General features: G+C 38.3%; 1 protein-coding gene and 1 long non-coding RNA gene across 9 annotated transcripts in view; one reads left to right on the forward strand and one right to left on the reverse strand.

Moving 5' to 3' along the window:
* The window catches only part of LOC134535923 (mitochondrial coenzyme A transporter SLC25A42), a 42,059-nt gene extending 39,612 nt beyond the window's left edge, over nucleotides 1-2,447 (reverse strand). For 4 of the 8 annotated variants that reach the window (XM_063375308.1, XM_063375313.1, XM_063375312.1 and 1 more), the window contains exon 1: nucleotides 2,265-2,420. The gene's annotated coding sequence lies outside the window, so the exon portion shown is untranslated. Of the gene's footprint in view, nucleotides 1-2,205 lie in introns of all 8 variants that reach the window. The other 4 variants (XM_063375307.1, XM_063375314.1, XM_063375310.1 and 1 more) reach the window with 3 other exon arrangements.
* Nucleotides 2,448-5,586: 3,139 nt separating this feature from the next.
* Nucleotides 5,587-10,796, forward strand: LOC134535925 (uncharacterized). Its single transcript, XR_010075734.1, has 2 exons — nucleotides 5,587-5,696; nucleotides 9,246-10,796. It is a non-coding gene; the product is annotated as an uncharacterized LOC134535925 (long non-coding RNA).
* Nucleotides 10,797-17,546: the final 6,750 nt, after the last annotated feature.

Raw genomic sequence — 17,546 nt, forward strand, 5'->3', positions numbered from 1 at the left:
CACAAAACCAGCGCATTCCTGTGGCGTGCGTGCACCATTGTTTCTTGTTTACGTACAAGTATCTATATTTTTATTGGAAAATGATGTTACGTGATTGTTCGTGATAGGCCAGAATTCAAATGAATTAATACGTGATTATTTAGTTCAATTATTGTTTAAAACTGTGTTTAATTACCGCCTCCAACTTAGGTGAGTTTTTAACGTTTCTAATTTTAAAGTCTGATTTGTTATTTTGATATTGTTGCGCAAATAATAAGTAACAAAAAAATTTACGTGAGTTGTTACTGTACATCCTTTGTTACGGGTTTGTTAGGTAAGGTCAGTTACATTATAAATATTTTAAAACTAAACAGCCATTAAAATTAATTCACAAAATAATTTTTAATGTCGGCTTAGTTTGAAAGTATTAATAATGTAACTGACCTGACCTAATCAACCATTTTATTAATTACGCATTCGCGATTCACGTATTCACGAACACACGGCAAAATAACAAAAATGGCGCCGCTCGAATGGTTCCACAGGTCTTGTATTGCAAAATTAAAAAATTCGATATCTCCTAAAGTATTTGGAATTTCTTATCTCCGCCGCTTTTAATGAAAAGAGGAAGTTGAAGAGCATAAAATAAAGGTATTTTCGGATTTTTACAATTTTTTTCGGAAATACCGCCCAAGTAAATATTTACCAAAACGTTAATTACGTTGTTTTTAGTCTAATGTTTTCAAAAGAGACTATGAAAGGGAAAACGTCCAATAACATAAAACATCAAATGATGAATGACTGAAAAAGATTTTAAAAAACTTTGACGCCGACCGCCAATGCTCCTCTGTCGCATAGACCGCTATGCCTCATCAACGTCTCGCAAAAGCGTGTGCACCGAACGCGCCCGTGCGCGCAGCAAAGTGCAGTTCGTGCGACGAGGCGAACGCCATACAACGAGTGCTACACCGGCGCAAGGATCCGGCCGGGTGTGGCATATCCTTCCGCCGCACTACAACAAATTGTTATAATTATGTTTTTCCACAGGATTTTATTAAACATTATTTTTTATTAATTAATAATTAAGTCTTTGCAAAATCATGTTTCAATGTGCGATTTGTCCCGAACCTGGCCGGTTCAGTTTCCCGCGAAATTCACACGTTTCCGCGGGAGGGCTGGCGGGGGAGGGGGGTCGCGCGCGGCGACACCGCTAGTGTCCTTCGAGAGCTCAACCAGGCCGGCAGCCTGCGCGCAACGCGGAACCTTCAAACTTTGCATTCGCCGACATGTAGTTTTCCATAGTGTAATTTCTTTTCAACCTTTTTGTACAGTTCCGCGGTCGGCCTAAATTTACCATGAGGTACTTAACTTAATTCAATCAGTGCTCAAGATGAGTGTTCCACGTCATACGTAAGTACTGTGGGGAGATTATGTGGTTTCACGTCGGCGCTTCACGCCCAACCTAGCCTACAGGCTATTTAGTTTTGGCCCGCACGGGGCAGCCAGCAGGCGACACGTGCTATCAGACTTAATAACGATTCAGTCCCTGGGTCACACCTAGACACCACGTAGAGTCGCCGGAAACACGGGCCTACGTGCTGCTAGCCCAGTTTATCAAGTGTAATGTATTAGTGGAATAGTTGTTCGCCTAAGTGTAATTCGTCATGTCAGGGCTTATGTATCACCGTCGTACGGCAGTGCGCCACCAAACTTAATCCAGAGCTAGGTATTAGTGTAGTGTATTGTGCTTCAAAATATCGTGTGCCATGTCAGAGTGTCTTTTGTAACTTTCGCATCACGTAAACGAGTCTGCCCCTCACGCGCATAAGAATCGTGAGCCGCCACTGAGGAAGTGAGCTGCGCGTGTGACTAGTCGCGTCGGGCAAACCGTTACGGCCAGAACGGGCAGCACCATGTATTGGGCTGTGCTGTATTAAATTCACGAACTATCTGAAGAAGTTTTGTGTTATTATTCAGGCGTCCCGAGCGGCCTCAACAGCTCGGGGGGCCCTACTGCGTTGACCCCTACCTCTAGCCACAAGGCCGAACCTTCCCTGAGATCACGAACTGAACAAAATCACGTCTAAATACTCAGAGGTAGCGGGGACGGCGTCAACTTAAACAAAATTTCTGATGTTAATTTAAATTATAAGTGTTACATAATAAAGCATACAAATTTAGTAAGTTAAGAACATACTTTAAAAAGAAAATAATAAATATAACTACCTATGTAAATTAATGACAATTATGAACTTATACTAAAGTATATAATCTATAAATCTCACACTTTTATCTTCCTTGACATTCACAAATAAACACCACCCTATATTACGACCTTATACTAAAAATCTAAAATTACATTATCTGTTATTGTCTATTTGATCTTTAAACTATCAAAACATTTCAAGCAAGGCCGTTTGAATTACGTGACAGATATTTACAGTACGGCCATAACAACCAATATTTTTATTTTTTTGATAATTCGGTAAAATACCATAGGTGACTTGGAAATTATACGGGTAAGGTCACAAATATTAAATAATTTGTTGAAATACAATCGTAACCTAAATCACATGCCGTTTTCCAGAACGTTACCCTACACAGTTCCTGTTAAGTAAACGAAAAAGCAACCGTTTTAATAAACTGTGTACTGCATGTAGCTAGAAAATTATGTCAATGCATTCTAGGGGATGTTTGGCAACTATCAAGACATTTATTACGCCAAGTCCTAAAGAAAGCAGCATTGTCATTCGAAATAAATGTTTTAATTAAAAAATTTTCAGGTACTTTTGGAGTTTAATACATAAAAATGTTTATTGTTTTAAAAAACTTGACGTCGTCCCAAGTGCTCCTCCGGCTCGCTAAGGCCATTATTGCCCGTTGCTGCTTCAGGCTTGCGTGTGCGCCGGCGCCCGTTCGCAAAAGTGCAACAAAGGTTTTGTTTATGTAATTATGTGAGTGTGTAAATATCTATTTGTCTTGTTGTGTACCTGTAGATGTGTCGCGTCTCCCCGCCTGTGACCATGTGGGCTCCACGCACTCGCACATGAAGGGAAGAGGGGGGATTCATGTGCGCGCGGCAAGGGGGGAGGCCGCTGAGACATCGCGGAGCGTGGGTCGAGTTAGTCGCCTGAGTGGGATGAGAGAGTGTGGTCGCGAAGTTGTGAGTGAGAGTCGAACGGACACTGTCAGTCGTGTCACCGTTGTCACGTCACCATCATTCGCGTTGTCAGTCACGTCACCGTCATTCGCGTTGTCAGTCACGTCACCGTCAGTCATGTCACCGTCGTTCGCGTCGGTAGTTACGTCACCGTCATTCACGCCACTGTCAGTCGCGTCACTGTCGTGTCACCGCCAGTCAGGTCACTGGTAGTGTCGTGTCGCGCTCAAAATGCGTAGAGCCGGGCCTCGCCCTAATGGACTGTCACAGATGGGAGCCATGACAGCCCATTTACAGTGTGTGACGTGTGCAGTAAACCCAACTTAACGTCATAAACTCTTTTATTTCACCCGAGTTAGGGTAGTTCCCTTGCCACGTGGCACGTACCCTCTCTACCGGAGCAGCTGGGCAGCGACTCCGAACCACGGGAACGGCCCTAACGTCGACAAACTATTTTGTTTTAAATGTCGGCTAAAGTTTGGTTTTTTTTAAAATTTAATTGTAAGCTTTGTAGGGTTTGAATACATAGCAATAACTTGTAACTTCGCCGCAATGGTCAGTTAAAATTTTAATCTGTCAAAGCCACTATTTAACAGATTTTTTTTTCAATTGATAAGTCTACAACCTGGTGTTAATTTATTTAATTACATCTCTCTCTTGACCCCTATACGAGTATGTAATACTATTGGGGTATAGAGAACGTTAATAATTGCACATATAAAGTATAACAAAGATTACAAATTGATAAAAACAAATACGACATATTAACAAATCATAACCACGATACAAACATGATACAAAAAAGACAACATACCACACCATATTAAATAACAACTACCTATATAAATTATAAATGATTTTTAAAAGAACTACATGAGTTAAAATAGTATAGTAGTGTAGTAGTAAATGTGAATGTAAATGTGGATAATCTGCGGGCTAAGTTTCGATATCTTGACGCCGTCCCCGCTACCTCTGACTATTTAGACGGGATTTTTGCTCGGGTTCGTGATCTCAGGGAAGGTTCGGCCTTGTGGCTAGAGGTTGGGGTTAATGCAGTAGGGCCCCCCGAGCTGTCATGGCCACTCGGGACGCCTGAAGAATAACACAAAGCTTCTGAAAGATAGTTGGTGAATTTAATACAGCACAGCCCAATACATGGTGCTGCCCGTTCTGGCCGTAACGGTTTGCCCGACGCGACTAGTCACATGCGCAGCTCACTTCCTCAGTGGCGGCTCACGATTTTAATGCGCGTGAGGGGCGGACTTGTACACGTGATGCGATAGTTACAAAAATACACTCTGACATGACGAACGATATCTTGACGAACAATACACTTCACTATTACCTAACACTTAATAAACTGGGCTAGTGGCACGTAGGCCCGTGTCTCCGGCGACTCTACGTGATATCTAGATGTGTCCCAGGGACTGAATCGTTATTATGTTCGACGGCACGCGTCGCCTGCTGGCTGCCCCGTGCGGGCCAAAACTAAGTAGCCTGTAGGCTAAGTTTGGGCGTGATGCGCCGACGTAAATTCACGTAAACTTCCCACAGTACTTACGTATGACGTAGAACACTCATCTTGGAGCACTGATTTAATTAAGTTAAATACCTCATGGTAGGTTGAGGCCGACCGCGGAACTGTACGTAAAAGTTTTAAAAGATATTACACTATTGAAAACTACATGTCGGTGAAAGCAAAGGTTGCTGGTTCCGCGTTGCGCGCAGGCTGCCGGCCTGTTTGAGCTCTCGAAGGACACTCCCGGTGTCGCCGCGCGTGACCCCCCTCCCCCGCCAGCTCTCCCGCAGAAACGTGTGAATTTCGCGGGAAACTGAACCGGCCAGGTTCGGGACAAAACGCACAGTGAGACATAATTTTGACAGGACTGAATTATTAATTAATGAAAAATAATGTTTAATAAAACCCTGTGGAAAAATACAATAAAAATAATTTGTTGTAGTGCGGCGGAAGGATATGCCACACCCGGCCGGATCCTTCCGCCGGCGCAGCACTCGTTGCATGGCGTTCGCCTCGTCGCACGCACTACCCTTTGCTGCGCGCACGGGCGCGTTCGGTGCACACGCTTTTGCGAGACGTTGATGAGGCATAGCGGTCTATGCGACAGAGGAGCATTGGTGGTCGGCGTCAACCTATTTCGATTTTTTTTATTTCATATTAATATTTTTCCCAAAATTACTCTATTAATTACAAAATTAAATATGTTAAAATAGTTTGAATACATAATCATGTAAGATTATGAATTAAATAAACATTTACGAAAATTCTAGCATGTATTTATCTACTTTGTTTTTTATTTATTTTCAGAAGAATTATTCCATTATCTCATTTTCCAGGATAATAATACGTTTTTAACTATTTTGAATATATATAATTTCTGTTCTACGGAAGCTTTACAAACGTCATAGCATGGCGAGTATAGCGCTCTGTGTGGCCGAAGATTAAAACCATTGAAAGGTGAAGCTTTAACAAACGCTAATCTCTAATATAATAGTTGGTTATAAACTAAAATGGCTGTCTTATTTTTTTAAGATCCAGGTACTTGTTTTCAGTTGATTGTTTCTAGATGTCATTCGGCTCTGTACTCCTAATTAAGCTAAGGAAATGTTTTACTATGTACTTGTAAACAGCAATTGTGAATGTTCTAATAATAGTATTTTATTTGGGAATTCATTCTGTGGTATACCTGCATGGGAAGAGGAATTCAGAAGGCCCATTCCATGACTACAATTTTAGTTAAAATTTTACGGGGTACTCAGAATTCAATGGTTTTTTGTTTATAGCGTACATACTTTTAGTAGATAAAGATTTTTCTTAAAAAAAAAATTAAGTTAGTGTTTAAAAATTAATTTACAAATCTTGTCAAGTAACCTAACATTTCTCACATTTCTGATTTACATAAATATAATTATGTCACTTTTTAACGATTGGTGTTAGAAAGCTCGATTTGTTCCAGTTTAAAGATTTTTTCGTAAGCAGTTACATGACAATAGGGGTAGGCTATATTAAAAATTACCAAAAAAAAATGTATAATCAAAATTTGGATTTCTCAAAAAAATACTTATTTAAAAATTCGAAGAAACAAAATTGTCCATTCTCATTATACATATTAAATATCATTTAGGGATCATTATTGTTCATGAGACATGAGGCATAAAGTATACTTAACAATTCATAAAAACTTATATAATATGCAGAGGGTGTGGGCAGTTTTAACCTAGGTAGAATTTTTTGTAAATGGTAACAGTAGGCTAACTCCACTCTGTATTGACTTGCCTTCACTATGCATTGAATCACTGTGTCAGGGAGGTAGTGTGTGTGTGTGTGTGTGTGTGTTAGACTTGGAGTGATTAGGTGAACCTTCCACAGGATGTCTGCTGATGAAATTCAGAGAATATTGGATATGGGATAGGAGAAAGCTGAAGATGTTTGGCGGGCATGTATATTATAAATAAAGTTCTTAGAGTTGTCTGGATTCCGATACCATGACAGTGTTGACTGTACTTCGTACCGAAAAAAGGGTGGGTATTTGGGGGGGGGGGGGGGGTGTTTGGGCTGTAAGCATTCACATGTTTGTTTTGCACAAAATGCATTTCTTTACTAAAAAAAACTTTCAGGTATTGTATTCTATAGTTCACAAAGAACCACATTTGTAAACTTTAATTGTTTATTGATTTAAACATCTCGTGTATCATAAAGTATACTTCAGCACTACTATTTTAGTATAGAACATGATAACCAAAAATATATTTTATGCACTAAGTTATTTTCTCAATAACAATATTATCTTTTACAAAACAAGCATGTGATTCTTCCTTGCCTAAATGCCCATTCCCGCACTTATACCGTAAGATCTTACATATTTTTATTACTTCAGCACAACCTCATTAGCGATTTCAATATTCCTACCATTTTATAGTGATGTAAATTTATTTAATTAATTTTATTAGCTGACCTACCCTCACCAAAACTTTCGCTTTGTATTTATCACTTCAACAATTGCAAAACTAACCTATAAAAAACTAGTTTTTTTACATTTCCTAATAAATATTATGATTTCACCTAACATCGCAAATTAAATATACACACCACACCTTTACCTAATACACAAAAAAAAGCACATAAAAACACAAATACAAAACACAAACATTTAAAATCCATAAACAAAAAAAATACTTTTATTTTCTTGGTTTTATGACAATAGTCATTTACTGTTAGTATATCTTTTGTAGGTAATAAATTTACGCCAAAAATTTGTCATTCCTCCATTTAATTTATTCTTTATTATGAAACAAGAAACAACCCCTACCTGTTCGCTACTACAATCACAACCATACATTCTTTCTCTGCACAGTATCATTATTTTAATTTCAATATAAAAAAATGATATTGCTCTTCTCTTGTAAAACTATTACGTATACATATCCAACAAATTTCATTATACTTTTTGTGTACATATTTATTCACATATTAATCCACGCCCTCTTGTAGCAGGACCGCTACTATCACTCCAAAACTTGTGCCAGTTCAGATTTCACCAGTTATCTATGGCCTGAATAGCACATAAATACTTGACTCTAAATGAATCAGAAGTTGCAGGTAGTCTGGTGTAAAGTTCTGTCTATGACTGTTAGCCGACTCAAAACAGTATTTGGTAATTTTTAAATAAAAGAGTTGAAATTATTGGACTTGTATTCTTATCACGATGAAAAAATAATCTTACAGGTCCTTTACAAGAGAGTTCTTCACGTAAAACACCCACTAACTTCTGCGATCACTACTCGCAATCCTGTGCTTCCACAAAATAATGTCCCTAGCGACTTCTTTGGCTTGGTACGATGAAACTCAGGAAACTATGTCCCAGCAGACCAACGTACCACCTGGGCCTATACGTCTGTCTAACTCAAATATCTGAAACTTCAAAAGAAAACTAGGATAACACTTAGCAGCGCCATGGTGCTGACACCCAGATGTGAAATTATCTGCCCTAGGCTATCATCAACATGTTATTTATGAGCCGCCAGATGGTGCAACCTGTCGGGACAACATTCAAATGAACGACCAAAGACAAAGAGACTATGTGACCGCCTGCAACCATGCAGGGAATAAGCTGTCACGTGACCTCAACAACCAAACACAGTACAAAACCACAACAGTGTACAAATTTCCTAATCCTCGCAATGAGGCTTTTCCTGCAAAAAATAAAACTTGGAAAATCACAGATTCTTTAAGTCTAAAACATGAGCGCTGCCTGTCATGCAATTGTCTCTTGTCCTTTCTTCCAACACAGTACACATTGTCCTATAAACATACTTATATCTTTCAAATAAATCCATATGTAAAATGTTGGCATAGAAACCATCTTTATAATGAATAAAATAGTGAAAAAAATGTATTTACACAAATAATAACCTAACAAACAGGTTTTCTGAATAAATCAACTGCAACAAAGTATCAGAATTAATTATAAGAATATTAAGAATGATAAAATACAAGACACTATAGTCAATATAAGTTCAATATAAGTAATATTAGTGTGAGTTTTGTTTCGTTTAATCATGATCCGCAACGGTTCCACAACATTGTGAATCTGTGGTTCTTTAAAACATTGCACTTGCGATTAGTGAAATTAAGATTAAAGTTTGTGGCATATGTGGTTGAGGGTGGTAGTTTGGCGCAAACATTGAGTACTTGCTTGTCAGCTCATACCCAGTGACACCTTAGTCTCACACATGTCCAGTTGTGTGAGACTTCCTTTACACTGGCAGACGATATGCAGGACCGCACAGGGTGTACCCATGCCCAGGAAGGTAATGGCTGCATGAGTCACCCAGGTGCTGACAGGTCGAACATACAGTTGCAGGAGCGTATGCTTTGCCTGATGTTTACTTTTGTTGGTAGGAATATTAGATTTATTTAGATTTTTCTTAGAATTTTGGAGAGGAGGATTATCCCCCCTCTCTGCGTTCGCCCCTGTGCAGTTCGTAAAACCCTGAACTTGTATTCCGTGCTTAAGAACATGAATAAGACCATCTTTGCCAAGACCGCTGCAGAGATGTTTCTCGCAATTGCTTTTTCTGATCACAGTGTAGATAATGGCGGATTCTCGTGAACGTCGTGTTTTTAAACTATAAATTTTGTATTAAGTGCTGAAGCAATTTGATGTGTGTTTTAAATGAGTTTAGTGTTTGTTTGTGACCAGTGGTTTGGTTTTCAAGTGCAAAACAGACCTGTTGGTTTACATATTCATCGCAGGATGAGTACAATGTATATGGAAGACAGTGTGTTTAATGATTGTTGGTAATGCATATATCACCGTAAGAAAAATTAATTCTGTTTGTGACACACAAAATCTATTAAAATAATAAAAAAACTGTGGCATTACATACTTAATAATACATCATCTCTGTCATGACGTCATCAGAGACTGTAGTGTAATGTCAGTCGAGACCAGATAACACAGAAACCTGAGCACGGTGGATTAGGGCTGGTTGACCATAAACTTAAAGCCAAAGCCCTGTTAGAAAAACTATTGTTAAACTATTACTGAATAACAATGGAGACATTGCTGCATTACATCATGCATTGTGGACAAACAAGATTATTCTTCTGCAGAAATATGTACTAGCGGTACAAGAGTTGTATTGGACAGTCAGTGAATTGCCCGACGGGGGTTGTGTATCTACCCGGCTGTAGAGTTTGGTGGACTATGGTAAAAAACAAAACTCTTCAACCAAAGTTTGGTCCTTACCTCTTCTTATGATCTGTAAATACAATAATATAATGTTAATGGTCTGTGAGAGTAACCTGTGAAAATTTTTGGGTATGAGCATTTGAGCCTCTGCCCCCAAATGCACCAATGTAATTGTACAATTGTACCATTTGTCAACTGCCTGAAACTATTTGTCAATAAAAACAAATTTAAAAAAATATAATTGTTAGAGTGAATGGTTTCGAACTTACTGGTAATGGTATGGATATGGTTCAAATCTCCTCATTGACAAAATGTTTTTGTTTTAATTACAGATTATTGAATAATACAAATAGCTTTAAGAAAAATGTGTTAATAATGTTGATTCATCTGATTGCTATAATATCTTTAAATACATAGCCTAGTCCATTGGTTTGGTTATTTCATACTTGGTAGGCTTTGTACATACTGTGGTCTTTGTATTTTATGAATAAAGTATATGATCACAAGTAACTTAAACAAGAAATATTAACCTATATGTATAACCTATATTATATTATAAAATGTATGTCATAAATTATTTATGGATTAACGAACACTTAATAGGAACTTAATCAACACACCTGTTAGCCTAAATGAAAATGCAAGGTGGTTTTCATTCACTTAGGATTTATGTTTATTATGGACACACGTGTTTATAAACAATGCTTGTTTTTTTGTCTTGCTTGGTAAAATATTTATTAGTTACAATTTTTCAAAGTAGTATTATAAGTTGTTAATCAATTAACATATTTAAAAATATGAATCTGTAGCATTTTGAACTCGTACAATGAAATTGGCACAATTATGTATTATTATTATTACTGTGAATTAGTTGATGAGCTGTCTTGTTTGTGTAATGTTATGAATATATCATAAATAAACAACAATAAAGCAACTCTCAATTCCCTAATATCCTTATAATTTTATATAACAAGTTTCAAATTCAATCACATTAAGTCTAAAATTCCACTTAAATTTTTTTAATATACTATGACATTTGGTTATTTTTTTCCAAGTGACGTGCAGAAGGTAAAATATCATATATTAATAGGTTACATAATTTTAGAATAAACAGTTGAAATTTTATAACATTTCAAGTGTTTGATTAAATGAGCAGTAAACATGTTTATCTCACACCAATATGCTTTCTTTGATCGACAAATGCACGTTTGGTATAGCATACATGGAATAACAATTTCTTTCTCCACAGTGTGGCGAAAATTTGGTATTTTGTAGGGTAGGCTTAACAATGTTATTCTACCCAAAAAAGTGCAATGACTTGAAAGTTCACAGTAATCATTGCCTCCATTGACCCAACCACTTGTTTTTTATATTTTATCCCAGAGTCATTCCAATAAGTGCATTGTCGAGGGTTAAGTGAGAGACAAAAAATTTTTTCAAATGCAATGTTTAAGGTACATTTCTAAGAAAAAAACTGTCTATTGTAGCCGTTATCACATTAAGACATCCAGAGGGAAGATTTTTTTTGAAAAATAGGAACTTTGCTGTAACTCATTTAATAAAACAATTATTGCATCTGTATGAAGTTGTTACATCTTGTAAGAGCAATACCAAATCATTTTTCATGTTATATTTTTAATGCGAAGAATTATAACTGCAAATGATGGGAAAAAAAAACAGGGGTTAAAGGACAAATAAATTAACAACTTCTTCACTATTAATACTGTTAAAATTTATTGTAAATCTTCAAATATTATCTTAAAACTGTCTTCTGAAACAATTTTTGATAAGACGAACCATTACTGAGACAAAAAAAAAACACGGGTCGGAATAGAAAAATAACTTCTGTACAATGTATATTATAGAATCCATTCTAATTTATTTTAAACTTTTTTTAATATTATGTTAAAATTAGTTGAAAATAAATTATAATACGACCAATCATTACTAGAAAGGGGTGGAAATCAGAGTTAAAGAACGAAAAATATATATAATACTCTCAAATCGCTTACAGTTTATTGAAAAAATACCCTAACACTATTAAAAAAATTCCAACAAAAAATTACGGTACTAAGAGCAGTTACCAGTTAGTCACCAGTTACCTGAATTTTTTTTTTATCATTTTGTAAAGGCACATTGCATTTCAACAAGTAGTTAATATTAATTGTTCTGTAGAGACTAGGTAAGGGTAGTTACACTTGGAAAGTGGTGATTCCAAGTTAACATTTGATCAATTTAGGTTAACTAAATTAAAAATGTAGGAAAAATGATTAGGTTAACAAAATTAATGATATGGTAAAATACGTTGGAAACTTTCTTATGTTGTATGAGCAACAATAAATGTAAAAAGTATAGCAGACTTAACAATAGTTCTAGGGCCGTTTTCACCAACGCCTCCTAAACACACCCTCAGCAAAGGACTGCTTAAGTTTAGGCGTTCCTTAAAGTCAATTCTCACGAAATTGGTTTTCACCATCGTCACATTCACTTATGTAGAGGTTGCTTAGTTAGGGACTGGCTTGCCATAGAGCGAGGGTTCGTACAGATATAAGTACTAATACTTTTCAGGTTGGTTCTTCGAACATTTTGTCACGTGACATACATAAGCCAATCAAATATTTTAACTAAACAGTAAACAAATATCTCAATGTTTATTAATTTCGCGGTAATTGGATGTTACGATGTTAGTGTATTTTCACGGAAAGTAGTAGCTATATGGTCGTTGCAAAGTAGTGTGAAAATGTTTGAAATAAAGAGAATGAAAACGCAAAACTTTTCTTCTGATGAGAAAATGAAGGAGTTGAGCCTAGTTGAGAGGCATAAAAATATAATAGAAAATAAGAGGACGGATGCTGTTTCGAGCAAAGAAAAGGACGCAGCATGGGAGAATTTATCGCTATTGTAATTTTGTCTAAGTTTAAACTAAGCTTTAATAGCAGATGAAAATTAAAAAAAAAATATATCAGTTTTTTTCCTTTAGAACATACAAAATTCCTTGTAATAAATGTTCTTTTAAGACTTTTCAAAAGAAAAACCTTTAATTACTTCCTTATTAAATGAGTTCTTAAATAAAAGTGGAGTATGCGAACATTCTCGAATGTATTTATAATAAAGGATTTCACATTAAGTTCACCTTAAAAATGTTCCACAACTTCAGCAATAACATTTATATCAAAAATAAAATGTACACCTTCGGTTAGTTCTTCGTATTCCTCCACGGCATCCATTTTATTTTTCTTGTTTTGTGACAGTAAGTGCCGCTTAAATAGTTAGGGGCCCGATTTCCACCACTTAAACTAAGGGATGCTTAAGATTACTTAAGAGTTCCTTAACTGTTGGTGAAACGATTCAATGTGCTAGGCAGCCCTTACACATGCCTTAAGCAGCTCTTAAAAGTTAGGGGACATTGGTGAAACCGGCCACTAATCTATTCTAACGTATTATTTTGAAAAAAAAAATTATTAGTGATTCTTTAGAAATAATACATTATGTCTAACTTTCAACTTTCGACGATGCCGAGGTAGGACGATGCGCGGGAAGCAGAGGAGGTAGGGGGGTAGCTACAACCCTTGTTATCCGGCCAGGCACGCGTGGTATGCCTTAGGTCAATGGATGGCTTGTAACGCCAGTGGCTGTTCGGGGCTGCCAGCCAGCTCTGAACCTGGCATCGCGGTCTGGTCTCTCACGTTCGTAACAGTATTAAACAGTGTAAACTCTAAATTTTTTTCACATAGTAAGTATTTTAAGTATCATTCAACGTATTTAAAAAAAAAAAAAAACATTAAAAAAGCCTAGTATTGTGTGAATTAAACCAGTCACACGCAATAGACTTGAATGTGTTAAAGGTGTACGGAGTTGGTGATGTGCATTTTGAACCTTTACTAGCTTTTCTGTTCACACACTTATATTTAGGGTTAGAAAAAAATATATGAAATTAAACAACTTTGATTAAGAGGGCTGTGATGTGGTCACTGTGGAAGGCCCATTATCAATGAGAGTGCCTTCTGGTCCTTGGGTTTAAGAGCTGTTATGAATTTACCCCTGGTGAAGGCAAACATTCATTGAGTAATAGGTGTGAGCAGTTGCAGGAAATGTGTGCTGTTAGGCAGGGCTAAGGAAAGAAACTGAGGGCACAGGGACAAATAATTTGTCAATCTCCTATGTTTATTGATGCATAATTTTTCAAAAGCAACAATTTAAAAATTTTAAATTTCTCTCAAGATGAAGCTAGCAGGAGAACTTGAACAGAAAATATTTATAATTGAAAGTTATTTCTTGTATTTTGTATTGTGCCATGCAATGTGAATGCCAAGGGAAATATAGTAGAATGGCAGAGAATCTTAGCTAATTAGTTTGGTTATAGTTAGAGGAAATATGTTGTGAATGGTATAATAAATTTATCCGACTTGCAAGGTTATTTCAAACTTGTTGCGAATCTTGTATTAAAAGAAATAAAACTATTTACACTGTAAATACAGTTGGGTTGGTTAGTTCAGTGGTTTGGAGAGCCAGTGTCAACATTTTTATTTAATTATTTTAACATTTTTGTTTGATTTCATAGTTTTTTTTATAAGAGTTTCTGTATTCACAATTATTTACGTCTCTGAGCCCTGACCTTACAGCATGGATGCATGCATCTCGGTCTGGAACACCAGTGGGAGCAGGGGCAGAAATCCTTACTGACTGAAATGTCAACTGACTTCAAAGTCAGAGTATTTTATTTAACTTGGGTCGGAGCTGTTGCGGAGGGTACATAGTAACATGTTAGCCGCACCAAACCCTGCACGTGTCTGGGTAAACCAGAATATTACTTTTGTTTATTACTGGATTTTATTTTGGTTTCTGGGAGATTGTTGTGGAAAGTTTAGAGCACCTAAAACCACGAGCCGCTGACTTCCTTCCTTTACTGGGAGAAAGGCTAGGCCATAAAGAGGGCACAACTTCTTCTGAAGTGGTCTGCTAAATCCTCATGTGCCCCGAAGGCTGTGTCGTGCGGTGAGACCAGTAGCAAAGCTTCCACAACTCTCTTGTTACAGTTACCCTGAAACAGTTCTGAATCATTGGATTCGATGGTGTAGGCCAGTATAGATGTGGGGATTCAGTAGCTCATGGGCTGTGTAAGCACTGGGTTTTGTTGCTCTTTTTAAAATTACAAGTCTCGGTGGAGAGTGAAGCTCTTAAAAAACCATGCCGCCTGGTATAATGGTTATGTCATGTTGTATCAACAGTGGACTAATTATTTTCGTTGAGAAAGTAATGTAAAGCTGTGCGAGCTACCCAAGCGAGTTCCAGTCAACACATGCAAGCATGACTCTAGCCCACACTGACCAGAGGCTTGATTCTGAAATGCGCACTGCGAGTATGTGGTATGTGCGAATGTTGTCGGGTTACCTGCCTGCAGGGCGTATCATTGCATTCTCAAACACTATCAATAATCCGTGGGTGCTCTCTTTACAAGATCCCTATATACTAGGCCAGTGGCGTAGCCAGGATTTGTGTATGGGGGGTGTTAAGAAGCATGGTGCCCCCCCCCCCCCCCTATTAAAGTAGTGGGTCCGGGGGTCCTCCCCCAGGAAAATTTGGATTTTAAGGTGTACAATAGTGATATTTTAGCAGTTTTTGGTTCTTAAAATTAAATATTGTAATGGTAACAATTTTATTAATTTTAATATGATTTGTTTGAGTGATGAATAAGAAATTAATTAAAGATTTGGTGCTAATGGGGGGGGGGGGGGGTTTAACCCCTAACCCCCCCTCCCCCCGGCTATGCCCCTGTGCTAGGCTATATAAATTAATTACTGTACCTGCAGGTGGTTCTGTTTGACTAGTTTATTCATGTGGCCAGTGATTGTCGCATCATGCACAATAGCTTGGAAATTGACAGTTTGTTCTGAGAGACTAAGTGCAGTTTAACTCCTGCATATGGCTTGTCATTAATATATTAAATAACCACGATGAGGCCCACAGGCAGGAGAACCCATTATCGCTACATCCGAACCAAATTTTTCAAAATGACAGGCCCTTGTGTTGCAGCATAAACATATATGTATCCCAATTCATTAACATTGGTGGATGCACCAATCGTTATGGTGTGCCAAAAAAGATATATATATATGTATATATATGTATGGAAACATTTCTCTCGAACAAATTTTAAACTTAAATAATAACACTACCGAAATAGATAGAGTACAGAAAGAAACAATGAGATAATAGACAGTGGATCACCTCCTGTCCATGTCTGGTCTCAGCAGTGGTCCGAGCAGGAATGGAGTCTCAGATGCCAATTAGCCATTCCCTTGCGCACGGAGTGAAGTGACAACCACGACTGTGGTGTGCCATGGACAAGGCTAGGACCTGGGAAAGGAGATACGATGAGAGAACCCCTCCCCCTGAATAAGCCCAGGCCTAGACTATCTGCGTACTCACTGAAGGCAGCAGGATCAGGGACGCCTTCTCCCACTGTGTTCGTAGGGGTTATGATCGCATTTCTCGTTCCGTATTCACCAAGTCGTCATTCACCAGCTCATCCAGCTCCAAACCTGTGGCATAGTCTGTTAAGAAGTGTGGCTCAGAGCTGCCCTCGGGTTTGTCTTGGCCGGCTCCTCCACCCTGACTCGGAATTCTGCATCGGCTAGGGAGGCACCGTGTCCCCATTCATCTGCGGTGGTGGAGGCTAGCTCAGCTCTTCCACCTCGTCTGGCTCTGTCACCAGAGGTGGCTCCGCCATCGTTTCGGCACCTGCCTTGACCATCCAGGTGATGGCATGGATCTGCATTGTGCGCCCCTGGTGGCATTGCCTTCAGGTTGTGGCAGGGCCTCACGTTGGTCCTGGAATCGCCATTCCAGGGCTAAGTGTTGCATTGAACATGTCCCACTTGCCTCAACATGTGATTGTGTCACCTGCAGTAGGCATTTTGTCCATTTCTTATGGGGTGGCATTTTTAAGGACCATGTTTACTTCCTGGAAGTGTTGTTCTTAAGATATTGTCCCGTTACACTTTATGCAACTGCCATTAACCCAGGTGAAACAAGTAGGTGCTTCGACTCAGCAGCTTCAGAATTGGGGCTCAGCCCAGCACACTAATTCTTCTGCATGCTATACAGGGGCTGTGTATGCATGTGCACTTGTTCTCCAGGCTGCAGTTTTGGCAGTGGTTGGGTCGTCTGCAGTTAAATCTATAAGATGTAGGCCCTCTGTCGTTCACATGCTGTTGCCAGTTCAATCTCTTGCCACTTTAGGCACTTCTCTGGATCTTCATCAGCAACCCCATGGGCTGTTCATTTATTTACCTTGCATGGGAAAATTGTGGTCTTGAACAATTTCTGCCGGGGTCATCCCTGTGGCCACATTGATTCTGTGGCAGATTAGAATATAGTATCTGTAAGGTGGTTGTCGCTCTTGGTATGGTTGTTATCCAGCCTTATGTACACCTGGACTTTAAACTCCTGGTTTCACCTCTCCATAGGGATGTCTCTGGCATGGTCCAGTAGTTGACATTCCACAAGTTTCATATCTCCCTTCACTGCCTCCCACAAAATTGGCTGGAGTTGTCCATCAGCAGGACCTTGGTGTAGTACCAATGCAAGAAGAATGCCATCTGAAAAATTGTCCCAATGGTGCTGGCCCTAATGTTGCAGGTGGAGTATGCTTCTACCCAGCAGGTGAAGAGGTAGGTCACAACCACAAGGAA

The sequence above is a fragment of the Bacillus rossius genome, chromosome 10, assembly GCF_032445375.1.
Source record: "Bacillus rossius redtenbacheri isolate Brsri chromosome 10, Brsri_v3, whole genome shotgun sequence".
In the NCBI taxonomy this organism is placed as follows: domain Eukaryota; kingdom Metazoa; phylum Arthropoda; class Insecta; order Phasmatodea; family Bacillidae; genus Bacillus; species Bacillus rossius.